General features: G+C 34.9%; 1 pseudogene; it reads left to right on the top strand.

Annotated features, from left to right (window-relative positions):
• The first annotated feature begins 17,377 nt into the window (after positions 1-17,377).
• Positions 17,378-17,497, top strand: LOC129904758 (5S ribosomal RNA; annotated as a pseudogene).
• Positions 17,498-19,012: the final 1,515 nt, after the last annotated feature.

Here is a 19,012-nt window from a genome sequence, read left to right as displayed (position 1 = left end):
GGATCATGAAAGAAGTGAAGATTTTCTAAAATTCCTCATAGCCTCCTAATCATAGATGTGGTGTGCTTCACACCCATGAATTAGACTCTATTTAATGCGGCATGTTGGAAACCCTAGGATACTTGAACCTTGTGCTCTGATACCAAGTTTTTCACGACCCGACCTAGGGCCTAGTCATAATACGTAATCAAAATACCTAAGGGCTCTAACAAAGCTTCTTTTTCATATAATAAGCATACATAAGGTAAAGTAAAAGTGGAAACATTATAAGAGAGTTTAAACCATGAATAGTAAATAAAGAATGTCACATGACAACATAGACTCGAATTATTTATCCAACTAGATGCCTCTAATCAAGAAAATGGGTGTGGGGGGGGTAAGATATATCCCTAGATCACCCTTAATATAAAACATAATAAAAAATTCTTTGAAAATAATAACCAACTCGATGACTATTCCTCGATAAATAAGGACTCACTACTAACACCACCAGATAGGAAAGCTTAACTAGCCACGTGGATAGATATTTCCCTCAACCTCAACCCCTACATTATGAGACATGTAGGCAAAAAATATTCATTAGTATGTTGGAATGTACTAAGTATGAGGGCATGACATGCAACGTAAATAATGGAATACAATGGTCAAGTAAAATACATGATAAGATGAGATACGTAAAACATGAGTAAATCATTATGACCAAAGCATTTGAAAATTATAATTTAGATCATGAAATACATAAGAGATCATAAATATATGGCATAGGAACCATAAATGACAATAAGACCATGCAAGCTATACAATGGAATCCCGATGTTACCCCTACACCAGAATCAGGGGAATCTACTTGCCAAGGTAGACACTAACCCTCTAGGCTGGTCATACATATGTTATATGTGAATCCAATAGCTAGGACATAAAGGAAACCTGTGGCGGTACGTAGTTTAAGAGATATGAGATTGCTACTAGGGCTTTTGGTAGGGCCCCCACCTCAAGTCCACTCAGTGGTAAGTCAAATCCCAAGGAATACATACATAGCATAGAAATTATAATGACATATATCATAGTCATGATCATAGGTTTGAAATCATAGAGTAGCTTATTTTTATAACATACTTGTAATGTGAAAATTTTCCTTTTATCATTACAATCATATTTGCATAATTCATATAGTTAGGTCCTAGGTCACCACATAGGGCCCTATGTCACCTTACTTCATAACTTGCATGAAATTCATTCCTTGAATGTACTAGTGATTCTTGATCACAATTCATATTTGAATTTAGAGTAAAATCCAAATGCATAATCAATTTGAATGAGATTCATAATAATACCTTTGAAATCATTGAATACATAATCATACTTCATAATATCATTATAGAAAATACGCTTCATGCATGTAAAATCATAATTCAACTTAAAATTATGTAATTCAAATAGGAACATACTTATAATGATCATTCGTAAAGTTCTTTGCATAAAGCACCTTTGACTTCATTAATAAAATTCTCATAGAATATAACTTGAAAATTCATGATCATGGCTTATACTTAAAATTAGTGCAAGACATGAATGCATGATCAATTAATTTGAAAACCATGAAATGGAATTGAAAACATGAATGATGATACACCTCCTATCAGCCCATGCATAATTCATAAAGATAATATCATTTGGAAGTATATTTGAAAATACCCAATATTCATAATATTAACCCTAAAGATCAGTAAAGGAGAATTAATAGAAAATCTCTTCAATTCAATGCAATAATCATCAATTTATATTAAAATAGACTCATAATCTTAATTAGAATCATAATTCATGAAATTGAAATAGAGATCATAAAACCCATAAAAGACCATACTTTAATTTAATAGACAATTTAAAAAATTAATTGGTTTTCATGGATGAAAAGAATCCATGAATCAATACCGGCATACCGTGAGTGAGAACCAAATAATTTTGAAGAAATTGAGAGTTTTGATGAAGAGCTTGAGTGAATTTCTTTGAAGTCTTCAATGGAGTCCTTGAGAGTCCTTTGTAGAGAGAGAAATATTTGAGTAGGTGAATTAGAGAAGAATGATTGAAATTAGAGGTTTAGGTTAATTAATAGAGTTGAATTAGATCCTAAAAACGTCTAGGTTCATTAACTAATAATTTAGAAAAAGTCTAAATCGCCCTTACTTGAAAAATTAATTTGGACAAAAACTCCCTTCAAAGTTTGCGTTGCGGAGCTTTTACCTGATAGGCCAATTTTGAGCGAATGAGATTTTGGCTAGATTTTGACTCGGGGAAAAATAACATTTTGGGGGAGCAAGTCCGCAAAGTGGAGATATCACGCACCTCACTGTTTTGCACAGTTTCTTAAAAAATCTATCTTTCGATATACGGGTCCTAAAAATATGCCAAGACCATTTTTCCGCAGGTTGTGACCCCCTGATCGATATTCTGAAATTGGATTTGCCAAAACAATTAAGGATAATGCATTACTTGATCGGCCTATTTCTAAGGCATTCTTAAGGGACTTATGAGCATTTTGAGAAATGTTACAAAGGCATTTTAGGAAATTATCACTTCTTTCAAGGTCTAAGTCATGCGATAGAGTTTACTCTAATACTCCCACTCCCTAATGATTGTTCTTTGCAATTCTCAAAAAATGCATCCAGGAAGACCACCTTTGACAAAGGGGATCAATGTTAAAGAACACCAAGCTCCTCTGGCTCCTCAAGACAATGGTTTCCTACCAGACCAAGTAACTAATACGGAGCTCCAGATCGCTATTACTATGCTATCTTAAGTTGTATCCAAGCAAGGGTTTGCGGCTCCTTCTAATGTTCCCACTCGAGCTTTGAGGGTAAAAGACTTTGCAACGATGAAGCCTCTAGAGTTTCATGGCTCAAAAGTTGATGAGAATCCTCAAAAATTCATCGATGAGGTTTACAAGATAGTGAACATTATGGGGGTGTCATCAAAAGAGAAAGTAGAGTTGTCGGCCTACCAACTCAAAGGTGTCGCTCAAGTTTGGTACACTCAATGAAAGTTGGAAAGAGTAGACGAGGGTCCTATAGAATAGGAACCCTTCAAAATTGCTTTCCTTGATTTTGTCCCTTTTTAAATAAGGAAAGCTAAGGTGTTGGACTTCATAAATCTTCGACAAGGCAACATGGGAATAAGAGACTACGCCCTCAAGTTCACAAAGCTATCCAAGTATGCTCCTTCATTGGTTTCTGACCCATGTGCCCGAATGAGTCAATTCATATCGGGGGTATCCAACTTTGTTGGTTAAGAATGTCTTACTGCCATGCTTATCAAAGAAATCACATATATCATCTCATGACCTTTGTCAAAAGAATTGAGCGAGAGAAACTTAATAAGATGAGAATGAGAGATTCTTAGAGAGCCTGGTATAAAGGTGGGTTCTCAAATGATAGGTCTGATAGTGGTAGTGACTATTCTCAATAAGGCCAAGGTTCTAGAAAGAAGATTGTTAATGATAGGTTGCCATACCCTAAAGCTCAAGGAAGAGGTGAGAATGCTAATAGCCTTTTATTTCCCAAGTGTGTAAAATATAGGACAATCATGGAAGGAAATGTTTGATGGGAATAGGTGCTTACTTTAGATGTGGAAAGATGGGTTATAGGCAATCCGAGTGCCCTCATGTTATCAACAAGTGTAAAGAAGATCGTCCTCAAAGACAAGTTGCTCAAGGAGGCTAAGTTCTACAAGGTGCTCAAGCTCAACCTAAAGGTGGTCAATGCAATAATAGATTATATGCTTTTTATGTTAGGCAAGAGGTGGAGGAGACTCCTAATGTTGTTAATAGTATGTTATGGGTTATTCACTATGATGTTTATGTGTTGCTTGATCTGGATGCAAATTTGACTTTTTTACTCCTTATGTGGCTAGGAGGTTTTATGTTAGCCCCAAAATATTGATGTAGACTTTTTTGTTTATACTCACGTAGATAAGTCAGTTATGGCTAAAAGAGTCAATAGAAATTGTCTCATGTCAGTCTTGCATACAGTTATCCCTGTGATCTTGTCGAACTTGACATGACCGATTTTGAAATTATTCTTGGTATGGATTGGTTAAATGCCTCTTATGCGTCTATATGTTGTAGAACCTGAGTGGTTAAATTTTAGTTTCCTAATGAGCCTAATCTTGAGTGGAAGTGTAATGATTTGGTGGTGAAGGTTTGATTCATATCATGTCTTAAGGCCTAGAAAATGATTTCCAAAGGGTGAATCTATCACTTAGTATGAGTTAAGGATATTGATTCCGAAACTCCTACTCTTGAGTCAGTTTCAATTGTAAATCAATTTTTAGAAGTTTTCCACGAAGATCTATAGGGTATTCCTCCTAAAAATGAAATAGACTTTGTATTGATATCCTACCCTATACACAACCTATCTCTATTCCTCCTTACCATATGGCTCTAGCGGAATATAAGGAGTTGAAGGAACAATTAAAGGATTTATTGGATATGGGTTTCATAAGGCCGAGCATTTCACCTTGGGGTGCTCCCATGTTGTTTGTTTGGAAGAAATATGAGTCACTCCAAATTTGTATAGACTATTGACAATTGAACAAGGTCATAATTAATAATATGTATCCCATCCCAAGGATTGATGACATGTTCGATCAATTTGAAGGAGCAAGCTACCTTTCAAAGATTGACCTCCAATTTTGTTATCATCAACTCTGTGTGAAGGAGTATGACATTCCAAAGACAACTTTTAGAACTCGATATGGACACTTTGAATTTTTAATTATGTCTTTTGAACTAACAAAAATCCCTGCAACTTTTATGGATTTGATGAACAGGGTATTTAGGCAGTATTTGGATATGTTTGTGATTATTTTTATTGATGATATTTTGATTTACTCATAGAGTGAGGAAAAGAATGCTAATCATTTGAGGAATGTGTTGCAAATTCTCAAAGACCGACAATTGTATGCAAAGTTTAGCAAATGTGATTTTTGGATAAGGTCGGTTTCTTTCCTTGTCCACATTATTTCTAGAGAACGAATTATGGTTGACCCAAAGAAGATTGAGGTGGTAGAATTGGCCTACACCATTGAGTCCTTCTGATATTCGGAGCTTCTTGCGTTTAGCCCTTTATTATACATGGTTTGTGGAAGTTTTCTCTTCCATTGCATCGCCCTTGACTACTTCCAAGAGTTGAAGGATAGACTTACCTCCACTCAGATGTTGACTTTACTAGAAGGGTCCTATGGGTTTGTTGTGTATTGTGATACTTCATGAGTTGGTCTTGGTTGTGTTCTAATGCAAAATGAAAAATTGTTAGCTTATGCTTCAAGGAAACTCAAGACACATGAGAAGAATTACCCAACTAGTGACTTGGAGTTGGTGGTGGTGGTATTTTCTTTAAAATTGTGGAGACACTATCATTATGGTTTCCATGTAGATGTTTTCACTGATCACAAGAGCTTGCAATATGTATTCACTCAAAAAGACTTGAACCTTCGACAAAGAAGATTGCTTGAACTGTACTTGTGTGTGCTATACCATCCGGGTAAGGCTAATGTAGTTGCTGATGATCTTAGTAGGTTGTCCATGAACAGTGTTTCCCATATTAATGATGAGAAGAAAGATTTAGTTTGGGATGTGTATAGGTTAGCCCCTTTGGGGTATGTGATTGGTTGATTTAGAGGATTGTAGTATTATTGTGCAAAATGGTTCTAAATGGTCTCTTGAGGCAGATGTGAATGCAAAGCAATATAGTGATCCGTCTTTAGTAGAATTGAAGAAATCGGTGCCGAAAAAGATATTGAGGCTTTTTCCCAAGGAGGAGATGGTGTTTTAAGGTATCAAAGTTGATTGTGTGTGCCAAACGTTGATGCTTGAAAGATATGATATTGTCTGAAGCTCATAGTTTATGGTATTTTATTCATCCCAGTTCTACAAAGATGTATTAAAATTTGAGGAAAGTGTATTGGTGGAATGGCATGAATAAGGAAATTGTCGAATTTGTGGGTAAGTGTCCTAATTGTCAACAAGTAAAAGATAAGAATCAAATCCCAGGAGGTTTGGCTCAAGACATTGAGATTCTTACTTGGAAATGGGAAGTCTTTAATGTGGACTTTTTTATAGGTTTTCCTCGTACTCATAGGCTACATGATTCTCTTTGTGTGATTATTGACTGAATGACTAAGTCGACTCATTTTCTCCAAGTGAAGACTTTATATTCAGCCGAGCACTATATTAGATTGTATATTAGAGAGTTGGTGAGGCTTTATGGTGTTATATTGTTTATTTCTGATCGAGGTACCCAGTTTACATCTTAATTTTGGATATCTTTTCAAAAAAGTCTTGGTACCCAAATGAAACTTGCTATAGCTTATCATCCACAAAGGGATGGTCAGGCCAAACATACCATTTAAACATTAGAGGATATGTTGAGATCATGTGTGATTGATTTTAAAGGAAATTGGGATGACCATTTTCCGTTAATAGAGTTGCTTGTAATAACAGTTATCACTCAATCATTAAGATGGCTCCATTTGAGGATTTGTATGGTAGGCAGTGTAGATGCCCTATCGGTTGGTTTGAGATAGGTGAAGTTTCTTTGATAGGACCCAAATTAGTATTTGAGGTTATGGAGAAAGTTAGACTCATTAGAAAAAGATTGGAAATGGCCCAAAATGGACAAAAGTCATTTTCAGATGTGAGGAGAAGGGAACTTGAATTTGAAGTCAATGATTGGGTCTACATGAAAATTTCACCCATGAAGGTTATGATGTATTTTGATAAGAAAGGGAAGCTAAGTCCCCTCTATATTGACCCATATGAGATTTTTGAGGTGAATTAATCAGGTGGCTTATGAGTTTGATTTGACTTCAGATTTGGCATCGGTGCATCCGGTGTTTGTTGGTGATCCTAGATCCATGGTGCCATTAGACAACATTGAAGTTAAGGAGAGTCTTTCTTATGAATAGGTTCTAGTTGAGATCTTGGACCGGCAAGTTAGAAAGTTGAGGAACAAAGAAATAACTTTAGTTAAAGTGTTATGGAGGAATCAAGAGGTTGAGGGTACTACATGGGAGGTCGAAGCCGATATGATGTCCTGATATCCTCATCTATTTCCTTCCATGGCTAGTTTAGGTATTTATCTCCTTCATGATCCAACCAGCCCAAATTATGTGTTTTAGTTGTTCTCATATTTTCATATGCTTTCATATTTATGAAATAAGTTTTAAATTCATGCATTTTATTAAGATTAAAGATTTCATATTTTATTCATTATCGAGAAGTTTTGCATTCATATTGGGTTGTTATGTTCCTTTCCTATTCTATTCATACTAGCTTGAGTTTCATTCGAGGATGAATATTCTTAAGAGGGATATATTGTAAGACCCCAAAATTTAGAAAGTCGGAAAACAAGGATCAAAACATGAAAATTCTAAAAACCTGAAATTTTGGGACTAGGTGATAAGCCACCGTGGTGTAACCATGAGGCTCAATCCTGCAGGGTGAGGTCCATGACACGGCATTATGGGCCATGAAGTCCTCCGTGGTGTCCACTCCCCTGAGACCTCAGACCATGATCCCAAGGCAAGGACCACGCCTCACCACTACGGGCTGTACAGAGCTTCATGGACTGTGGTGGGTTCCATAGTTGTCACTCCTACAAACCCACCTGCACGGCCTACACTACGCCTATGTTTCATGGGCCGTAATGTACTTCACAGACTGTGAAGGGTTTTGTGGAGGATGTTTTGAAACCCTTCCTCTATAACTTCAGAATTCCAATTCAAATTCAATCATCACGGACACCACCACGGGCCGTGATGAGCATTATGGACTGCGATGGGTCCTCCATGGTAAGTCCCATTTATAGTTTAATGAAGTGTAATCCAGTCATTTCCCTATTTGTTTATTAATGTTTGTGGATGTTTTTGGTACTAGATTCATTGAAAAAATATCCTAAATAGTCCTAAATCTATTCTTTTCCCTCATTAATTCTCAATCACCTTTAAAACATCTCTCTCAAGGTTCATTTAAGGATTCATCTTCTTCATCAAGTTTTGCTAGGATTTCTTCAAGAACAATTCTCCTTTTTTAAATTCTAAGGTCAAATTCAATTAAGTTATGTAGGGATTGATCTATGGGTCCCTTTCACCCATGGAGTCCTAAGGTTTCTATTCTAAATCTAATGAATTTCAATCGGGTTTGTAACCCTAGTTTTATAAATTTCATTGGGCTATCTCAATTATATTTTTAATCATTATAGATGATCATTATATGTATGTTCCTACATGAATTACATGATTTTAAGTTGAATTATGATTGCCAATGCATGAAGCCTATTTTTTATAACGATGTTATGAGGTATGATTATGAATCCAATGATTTCAAGGTATTATCATGATTTGCTTTCAAATTGATTATGTATATTAGTTTTACTCTAAATTCAAGTATGAATTATGATCATGAATTACAAATATGTTCAAGATATGAATTTTATACAAGTTATGAATAAAGGTAGCTTAGGTCCATATGTGGTGACCTTGGACCTAATTATATGGATTATACAAGTATGATTAGTAATTATGGAAGGACAATACCCACATTCCAATTATGTTATTAATTAAGCTATTCTATGAATTATGAAGTTTATGAACAATTTATGATATATGCTAAGTATGTTTACTATGTAATATATTCCGTGGGATTTGACTTAGCACCGAGTGGACTTGAGGTTTGGGGTGCAACCAAAATTCTTAGTAGTAACCTCAAGTCTCTTAAACTACGTGCCACCGTAGGTTGTCCTATGGTTTAGGTAGTGGATCCATATATAGGTTATGTATATGACCCACTTAGTGGGGTACAGTCTACCATGGCATGTAGATTCCCCTTTCTTCTGTTGTATGGGGAGACATATGGATTCCATGTTATAGCTTGCATTGTCTTATTATCGATTATGGTTCTATCCCACATATGTATGACCTTTTTTGGACTTTCATGATTTCAACTATGCTCTTCAAATGCCTTGATCATTATGATTTTTCTTATGACTTTACGTATCTCTTCTTACCATGTAATTTACTTAATCATTGCATGTTATTATTTACATTTCATGTCATTCCCTCATTCTTAGTACATTCAAAATACTAACTCATATTTGTTTCCTACCGTCTCATAATGTAGGGGTTGAGGATCACGCTCCTAACGCACGTGGATAGTAGAGTTTCTTATCGATGAAGTAATTGGTGAGTCCTCATCTACCAGGGACTAGTTATTAGTTGCTTGTTTTGTTGTTTCAAATACATTTATTTCCTTCATGTTGAGGGTTAGATAGAGACATGTCTTAGCCCCCACCATTTTCATGTAGTAGAGGCACTTGTTGGATATGTGTTAAGAGTCTATGTTGCCAACTTCTCATACTCATTATGATTCATGATTTAGACTCATTATTATGTTATTTTCTGCACTTACTTTACCATTTGTATGATTTATGATATGTCTAGAGTCTTGATTGGAGATCTTCGAGGTTTCGATCGCCGTGTTACGACTAATCCCTAGTTCGGGTTGTAACACATATAAACACAAATATTTAAAGTAAATAAAAATATTACTATCTTGGACAATGTATAACTACCAAATGTGTTCTCTATATATTTTCTGAATGTTGTATAATTGGATATGAAGTTAGTTGAACATATACAGATGTGAGAGTACTAATTACATTTATATATATTATTTACAAATCACACACTAACAAAGGAATAGAGTATGGTGTGATCAATTTCTTCTGGATCGTCTTTGATCAAAATAACCTATTATATTTGAAATGAGGATGATATGTCAATATTCTAATAATTCTAGAGAGTCGAGGTTCAATTAATTCAGACAAAGATAGTAGTTATTTTTTCTTTCCATCAAATATCAGCCTCAAAGGCAACAAGAAACATAAAAAAAAAGTAAAATCTCAAACTATTTGGGTCAATTATATGTCTCATCCATATGAATATCAAATATCATTCCAATTATGATAAATAATCTACATCTATACAAAACTCATCTACCTTTTCAACAATTCATCACAAAAAAGTTAAAACTAGTTGCTAATAAGAACAAGAGGAAAGTTGAATAAAGAGAATCAATAAACTGTATAAACACCTCAATCTTAATCTATTTAGAGCCGCAACAAATAAATCTCATCTATATTATGATAAATTATCATTCAAATACTTTTCGGCTATGCAAGTCTCGTCTATATCCTCAAAAACTAATTCGAATTAAAGCTAAGTACAAATTTCGAAATGAAGAAAGGGAACAATTTGACCAAAACAAATGTTGTAAACACCACAATCTCATTTATATTTTGATCAGTTGCCATTCAAATACTTTGCGACTACAAAAAACTCATCTACATCTTTAAAAACTCATCAAAATCAAAGCTACATAAGTAAGTGGAGGTTAAAATACAATGAAAAAAGTTGGATTCATAGAATTAAAAAATAGAAATTAAATAAAAAGTACACATTTTAAGTAAGTGGAGGTTAAATATTCTTAGTCAAATACTATATAAACTAAAGTTAGAATTTACTAATAACAAAGAGATCTAAAGTAATAATATTCATTTCAAATTTTGTTCCAAGTGATTCAAAGCAACATACAACAATCTCCTCCTTAATCTATTCAATTCAATATAATAATAGTTCATATAATTGTTACCAAATATGTCGAAGTTTATTGCTCAAATAGAATGACACGCAAAGATCAGTCTTTCAAGCATGCCAAACAATTAACTTTTTTTCTTGGAGAAAAGAAATTTATGAAGCACCAAGTCAAAACCAAGAGAATCATATAGTTGTGGTTAATAGTCAAGCATCACTTAGAAAATTCATACCGAATAATTATCTTAAATAGCGGTGTTTATCTTCTTTTTTATGATTTTATGTGTAGATTTTTTTTTGATTTCTTCTTTTTCTTAAGAGTTCTGTTCACCAAAGGAACAAAATAATAACCACGTTGAATTGGTTATTTTTAGTGGGTATCCTGAAGACAGAGGGACGATGAGAGAACCTTACCAAAGCTTGTTTTGATTAAAAATATAGAAATATTATACATGTTGATCTTTCATAGTCTGAGATTTGCTCTTCAAACGAGATTAGAGAATGTGGAAATTGAGAAAATTGTGTGGTATTTGATTTAAGTATGATCCGTTTTAGTACCCTAGTAAGTCCAACTTCATTGAGCTAGTTAAGAGATATGGGGCATTAATTACTAGTGAAAAAAGAGAATCATTTCCTTTCATTTCTCAATAATGTTAGCAAACAATGAAATAATAATATAATAATATATTTTATAGTTTAAAAAATTTCCCATAACATGTATTGGTCCTTTTTTTTTTATCATTGTTGCAGTTAAGTATCAAGTTAATACTTCAACATAGTCTTTAAAAGATAAAATATCTCGACAAAAAATGCCACAAAGTGAATTAAAAAATAACACTATCCACATACATTAAAGTTAAATTGTCTAGTGTAGTGTCATGAAAATATAGTAGTGACAACTCTCAAACTAAAGATATTCAGATCAGCCTAGAATATTCCTATAAACAAATTCACATGAGTAATAATTGTTCATGTGATGGCACACTCATATGATAGCACACTCCACCACATATTCATGAGAATAATCTTTTTGTGTAAAAGCTAGATATGCACCAATTATTAATCTCGCCAAGAAAAAATCTTTGCAATTATGAACAATGTGCCTCTTTCAATATATAAGTAAGTCCAGAGTACATTCCTGCAATTAGAATATTTAGATTTTTCTTGAAAATAGAATTTGAAGATTAAAATTTCTGCTACTTACGAAGGATATTATATTATTTGTTCATTTAATAAAATAAAGATCATTACTCTAAAATATCTAATCGCATAATTTGCTACAGACAAATTCTTTCACATCTTCTAGCCACTACGTACTTCTCTAATAGCTCATTAACACTTTATTGAGGGAATGAATAATTAAGCTAAAAAGCATGAAGGTTGGACATTTTCAATATTTCTATTACAATTTTATTCAACGTGACAATAAATAGTTTGAGTATGAATCTATAACATATGTGGTCAAGTTATATTAGATTCGTCAACTTCTTCAAACATGGCTAATCATCAAAATATAGAAGCTTTATCTGAAAAAGATTATTTAACAAAAGGGAATAAGTCAATTATGAACTATCTCTTAAAAAATCAGTAACACTTTAGTGATTTTTGATTACCATGTGATCAGTTGTAAGACCCCATAAGATGAAAAATCAAATGAAAGGAAAATTTCAAGAAAAGTTAATTGATCCCAAGTCTTCGAGTGGATCTATGACTTGTAGGGACCTTTACGAGTCGTAGAAGCAAGTCGTAGACAAGGGTTCAGGGATTGGAAAATTCGCTAAGAAAAAGTGAGAGTCTTTGAGTCATATGATGATTTGTAAAAGGGCCGTAATGCAGGACTTCAACCCTACAAACTACTGAGCCTCAGAACTTCATCTACGACTCAATAGGATGAGTCATAGAGAAGTTTATGACTAATAAAAATAATTTATGGTGAAACTTCTGAGACCTTTAACTTGTAGGTTTTTCAGGACCTACAAGATGAGTCCAGTCGATGATTCGTAGAATAGGAAATGAGTCATCGAAATGGCCCATATAGAAGCTTTAAAGTCTCAATTTTTAGGCTTTTTATAGGGCCTACAATATGAGTCATTCCTATGACTCATCACTGCATCTACGAATCGAGACCCCTATTGTAGGGTTGCCCTACTTGACATTTAATGAGAGGCAGTTTGGTATTTTTTTGACATACTAATAATATATGTGGACATTTTGAAGGACTAGATTCATTGTGAATTATAACCTAAATAGTCCTAAAACTCTTTTATGTCCTCATTAGATCCCAAACAAATTTAAGACTTATCTCCCAAGTTCTTCGAGAGTTCATCAAGCTTTGGTTAGGTTTTCTTCAAGATCAAGTACCCTTTCTCAAATTCAAGTCTAATTTCAATTAATGTATGTGTAGATTGATTCACGAGTCCCTTTCACTCATGGAGTTGAAGGTTTATTTCAAAAATCTCATAAAATCTCATTACTTTTAAACTTCAATCTTTGTGAATTATGTTGGGTTGATTCCATTTCGTTTTAAATCATTATTTATGATCTTTATAAGTAAGTTGTATATAAATTACATGATTTCAAGTTTAATGATGCACGCCGATGCATGAAGCTACTTTCTATGATGAATTATATGAATTATGATTATAGAGTCTAATGTTTTCAAGGTATTCTTATGATTTTTAATCAAATTAATTAAGTATATAAGTTTTACTCTAAATTCAAGTATGAAATATGATCATGAATTGTAAGTATGTTCAAGTTATAATTTTTATGTAAGTTATGAAGATAGGAGACTTAGGGCCCTATGTGGTGACCTAGGACCGAATGTTATGAATTATTCAAGTATGATTTATAATGTGGAAGGCCAATACTCACATTGCACTTACGTTATAAAATAAGCTATTCTATGAATTTCAAAACTATGATCATGTCTATGATATATTCTAACTATGATTACTATATCATGATATGTATTCTGTGGAATTTGACTTAGCATCGAATGGACTTGAGGTGGGGTCCCTACTAAAAGCCTTAGTAGCAGCTTCATGTCTCTTAAACTACGTTCCAACATAGGTTGCCTTATGTCTTAGCTTGTGTATCCATATATAGCATATGTACATGACTGCCTAGCGGGGTAAAGTCTACCTTGGCAAGTAGAATCCTCTTTTCTTTGTTGTATGGGGAGACAATGGAATTCTATGTTATAGCCTGTATAGTATTATCATCGGTTATGATTCTTATCCCACATATGTATATGATTATTATGTTATTTTATGATCTTGAACTACGTCTCTCAAATGCTTTGATCATTATGTTTTCCTCATGGCTTTACTTATACCCTCTACTATGTACATTCTTGATAATTGCATCTTATGGTTTATATTGCATGACATTCCCACATACTTACATTCAAATGTACAAACACATATTGTTGCCTACATTTTCTCATAATGTAGGGGTTGAAGTTGAGGATCATATCCATTCATGTGTCTAGTTGAGTTCTTACAACAAAGTCTTGGTGAGTCCTCATCGATAGAGGGCGGTTTATTTGTTGTTTCTATTCAATAACATTTATTTCTTTACTTTTAGGGTGAGCTACGAACATGTCTTATACCTCGCCCATGTTCATGATTAGAGGCATTAGTAGGACAAATGTTGTGTGTCTTATTGTCAAGTAACATTCTTTGTTTATGATTCATGTTCCAAACTCTCTAATGTTGATTATGATTTTGCTTTACATTATGTATACTTTATGATATTTCAAGAGGCTAGGTTTGAGCCCTTCGAGGTTTTGATCACTGTATTACACCTATGCCCTAGGTCGGATTGTAAAAAACTTGGTATCAGAGCACAAGATTGTTACGCCCTGTACTTCTGAACTTTGGAAAGCCTTCTTAAACTTCTTAAGAGTTGCCATGTGACCCTGATTAGTTACAACGCTATCAAATAACTCTAAGGAAAGGAGAATGAGACACTCTATAATAGAGAAGATTGGAAATAAGGTTAGAAGAAGTTGGAAAGAGTTGGAAGCCAAGTAATGAGTCGTAGGACTCGACCTACTTGCATAAGCTACCGATTTGAACATCTTGCATAATTAAGCTCTCAGAGTACACGTCAAGCTTAAATATCAAGGAATACGTAGGTTCTTGAAGCGAGACAAGATAATAAACTCACGAAAATGAAGTAAGCAGGTGACAAGTAGGTGACACACCTACTTGGGGTGGACCCTATGCTGCCACGTGGCAGAGTATGATTGGTTGTATGGTATGAGATGGAACCCTAGGAGGATGCCACGTGTCACCCCTAGGGTATGCCATATGGTAGGGAATGCTATATATACTTAGTCTTATGACTAAGCCTTCATTTTCCATCCTTTTTACACTTAGGAAAAAGATGAGAAACATCGAGGAAGAGAGAAAGGAGCTACGGCAACCATGGCTTTGAGGTAAGTCCTCCAATTTCATTCCATATGTTAAGTTTCTAAGGTATTCTTCAGTTAAGAAATGGTGTTTAACAACATAAAATTTATTGTTGGGGCAATGAGGAGTTTTTTGTTCTTGTTAACAAACCCATTTTTAAATAGGACTACTGTTAGTAATACTAGTGTAACTCCTTGTGTAAAGCTTCGTTTCAAGTGATTCAAGATGTTTTGGAAAGATATTTCATAGGTATATAACTTATATTTAGCCTCTAAAACCCATCTTTTCTTTTATCTACTCGAAAAAGGGTGATGAAGTATAGGGGAGGTGCTTTCCAGATTCTGTTTTGGAAATCCTACACGGACTGCTGTTGGTATTTTAGGTATATCTTTTTATACTAAATTTCTTTAGGGGTGATTCAAAATTGTATAAGAACCTAAGACACGTGTATATAACTTTCATTGATGCCACAAATCTTGTTTCCCTCAATTTCCCCTTCAGAACTAAGCGACAATATAAGATAGTAGGTTGTCCAGAATTCACGTTTTGATAGTCTTGGCGAGTTTGATGAGTTTAGGTTAAGTTAAGGGTTTTCCTTTCAATTTAGAGTTTATGGTATGGTTATACGTAGGTAAATAGAGTCCTAAGACTCATTTCTTAGCCTCCAATTCCTTTCGGATTTCTTATGACTCTATTTCCAACCTTCCCTCTGATGGAGTATCGCACTCTTCTTTCCTTAAAGTCATTTGATGGTGTCGTAGATTATCCGGCTCACATGCTCACTTCTAAGAAGCTTAAGAACTATTCCGAGCTCAAGAGTGTGGTGTGTAACATCCTTCCCCCCTTTAGAACATTCTTCCCCAAATGTTAAATAAAACTTCCCTTAAGACTTTATACCGATTGTAGGAAGATTGTTTTCTATTGCGATCAAACATAATTTCATCCAAGTAATTAATATACGAGTTTCAAGAGTTGGGGTTACTTGTAGACATTGGGAATAGGTATGAATATTTGTGTTTTATGTCATTTTCAATTTCTCAGGTCATCCCCTTTTCTAGTTTTGGTTTTGCCACAGTATCTTGACGGGAGGCACGTCTTTAGTCTACAATCTTCTAGTTTGCCGATCTAAGATTGCAATAGGTTCTTCCTCGCAGGATGCTATTTCTTGGACATCATCTATGGAATATACCCTGGGTGGCTCGTCAGTACCCCTACGAAGCATCCTTATCTGATAGACTGGGCGTATAGTTTCCAAATAAGGGGGTAAGCTCAACTTATCGGCCACTTTGCCCACCTTACGAGCAACTTGATACAGTCTAATGTATTTTGGGTTAAGTTTCCTTTTCTGGATGACCTTGTTATGAACATCCAATCATCAATTTAAACTTTATATGTCTATGTCGATTATCGGTATATATTTTTGCCACCTCTAAGCTTTTAGTCAATAGCTTTCTTAATCATTTCGAGGCCTTTTTAGCTTAGTCTTTCTAACATCAACCCATCCAATAGGGGACTTACACGTCTTGCTCTACTAGTCTTGTACAGGGCCATTGGGATATTGAAGTAGTAATTATTATTATGGGCAACTTGATAAGTGATAGATAATTATCCCAGCTATCTTCGAAGTTCACAACACCAGCTCATGGCATATCTTCTATCATTTAAGTGGTATGTCATAGCCTGTTCATCAGGTTTGAGGGTCAAGTAGTGTACGAAGACTTATTTGTCTTCCTAGTTTCTTTGCGGACTGATCTTCGGTAGTTAACTATAACTTGGGCTCCTTCATCTGGGATAACAGCTATGGGGACTCCATAAGGTCCTACCACTCTTTTACCCTATAATTTTACACCTTCTCGGCTGAGTAGGTAGCCTTTGATTGAAGGAGCATGGGATAATATCATTAATCCCTAGGTAACATTCCCTCCAAAGTCATCTGTCGAAGGAGTGCGAGGTGAGTCTTATAGCCCTGGTCATATTGTGGAATTTTCAACCTCGAGTATTACTTCCTGGTTTCCATAAATTATATCAGCTGGTACCCTTACCTTTGGGGTTTTTCTTTTCATTCCTTAGAGTTGGCTGCCAAGTGGTGTCAAAATTCCCTCGCCCACTGGCCCATATAACCATTCGGTCATTTGCCTATCATTAGCTGGTACTATGTCGAAGAACTGTGGCATTCAAGTGCGCCATTAGTTAGTAATTAATTAATCCTGCTGGTTTTCCTTAAGCCCTTATTACAATTGCCTTAACGTATCTTATAATACTCTGGGTACATAATCTCATATCATTCCCCCGTCCCTAGTTCAGATTGTTCCATCTCGCGTGATCATACCAGCACTAACACATTAAGTTCTATTAGAATTTTAAAGTTAAGCATGCTGGGGCGAGAGAAGTACTAGGATGGGTGACCTTTTTGGGAAGTCCTCATGTCTCGTTTCATGGTAATACTTGCAATAATGTGCGGGGCACTCAACTTAGCCCAAAATTTATCTTAGCGTAATCTCGCGAGTCTTTATGTTTTGCCTTGTCCTTTCCTCTGTTATCTTGCAACCAACTAGTCCTGTCCATCTTATTCAAACCATTTCAAAATTTTCCTTACCCTTGCTTGTAATCCTCTTGACACATTTTCTTGTCATTCTTTACCTTTACAAGGATATGAGAAGGTTTTCAACTTAACCTGAGAGATATCTTAGCGTTGTCCCACTCGTCCCCTCTTGTCGCACTTCTTTCTTTTCCCCTATTCACTCTGAGTTCTTCTCATTTTCTATCACGGAAGACTTTTTATTCCTTTTTCTTTGGTTATTTATCTATCGCAACATCATTTGCGACTAACTCTATAGCCAACATTTTGGCTTTTGGTCTAGCATGCTGTCATTATCCTTTGTAATGTCTCTTGAGTTATTCGATATCTTTTCATGGTTACACTCTTCTGTTTTATACGTAGCCGCCTTCTAGTGTTATGTTGTTCAGGGTCTCATCACAATCTTCTTAACACTGCCTTATGTAGCATTCTGGCTTCCATCCAATTATTGGTGGCTTCTAGACCTTTCTTACTTAGTCCGACAAGATATTTTATTGAAGTTTAGACGTCCATCTCAAATATATTTCCATATCAATTGCCTCCTCCTACTTTTGCCAATTTCTCATTAACTTCCCCCCTTTAGAGGGTACTCATACTTTCATCTGCTTGTATCTTGCTCTATGTCTCTATGTCCAGTCTCAATTTTGTCTAATCTCTTTCTCCAATCTATTTGGTACTGCATCAGGTCCCCATCTTCCTATATATTTTACAACCTGGTTATCCATGTATGGAATTTTGGCTAAATTATGAAACAACGAGAACCTCTTCATACATAGCGTGACACCTCATCTATTACTCTGTACTTGAGTAATGGGACCCATAGGACTACTCATCTGAGGCCACATTCTACTTACCTTCATCAAAAATTAATTAGTACTTGTAGACGTTCCAATTTCAATTAGACAATACTAGTATTCCGACGATAACTATTATCAGTTTTCTTGAAGTAGTGGATTTGTCCCAACCTATATCCTTTGTTTCTTTGGATTAACATAAGTTGCACCATTTATTCTCTAAGTCTGTCGTCTTTTTGTTTTAAGGGTTCCACTATTTTTAGGGCGACGGATTGCACATGCGTCATTCCTTTATATCTTAAGCTCCATGCTCTTACTGCGTACTCCACGCAGGCTTTTAACTTAGTTAGCATCTACCAAGTGCGCCTTATTCGCGGTTTCACTTTATCCCCATACTGTTATACTATATGTTTAATTCATACTCATATTCAGTTCCTGAAATCTCTTTGAGGTTCTTCTGTTTAGAATTTTTTTCCCTAATTAGTCGGTGGAGAACTATAAACTATTATCATAAACCATTTCCTGTCCATTGTTGGAAGAAACCAGAATCTCTTAAACATCACAGTACTTCTTTTAAT

This window comes from Solanum dulcamara, chromosome 9 (genome assembly GCF_947179165.1).
Source record: "Solanum dulcamara chromosome 9, daSolDulc1.2, whole genome shotgun sequence".
Taxonomy (NCBI): Eukaryota; Viridiplantae; Streptophyta; class Magnoliopsida; order Solanales; family Solanaceae; genus Solanum; species Solanum dulcamara.
Note: the sequence above shows the minus strand (reverse complement) of the source record. Positions and strands in the feature narration are given on the sequence as shown.